Here is a 366-nt window from a genome sequence, read left to right on the forward strand (position 1 = left end):
CACTTGGGGCGCGGTGGGGGGCGGGGGGGGTGAAGAAACACCACTTATTTCTGATGCCTGGTAAACAGCCTGCGCCAGAGGATAAGGCTTTTCTGGCTCTCAGCTATGCTTTCTTCTCTTTCCATGTGTCTGTCCTCCTCCTCTGAAGCTGCGGGGTGGGGACGTCTAAAAATAGTCCATGAATCACGGCAGATAATATTGTGCAGCAGTTACATAAACAGCCAGCCCGGGCGCCGGGGCCGAGGGTAGGAACGGAAAAGATCTGGGTCAGGGTTGTCACTCCAAATAGGGTCCCCCGGAGTCGGCCTGCGGGAGGCGCGGCCGGGGCGGAGGCCGGGGCCTGCGGCCGGGAGCAGCCGGGGAGCG

Source organism: Herpailurus yagouaroundi, unplaced genomic scaffold, assembly GCF_014898765.1.
Source record: "Herpailurus yagouaroundi ecotype Mexico unplaced genomic scaffold, PumYag 189, whole genome shotgun sequence".
NCBI classification, from domain to species: Eukaryota; Metazoa; Chordata; class Mammalia; order Carnivora; family Felidae; genus Herpailurus; species Herpailurus yagouaroundi.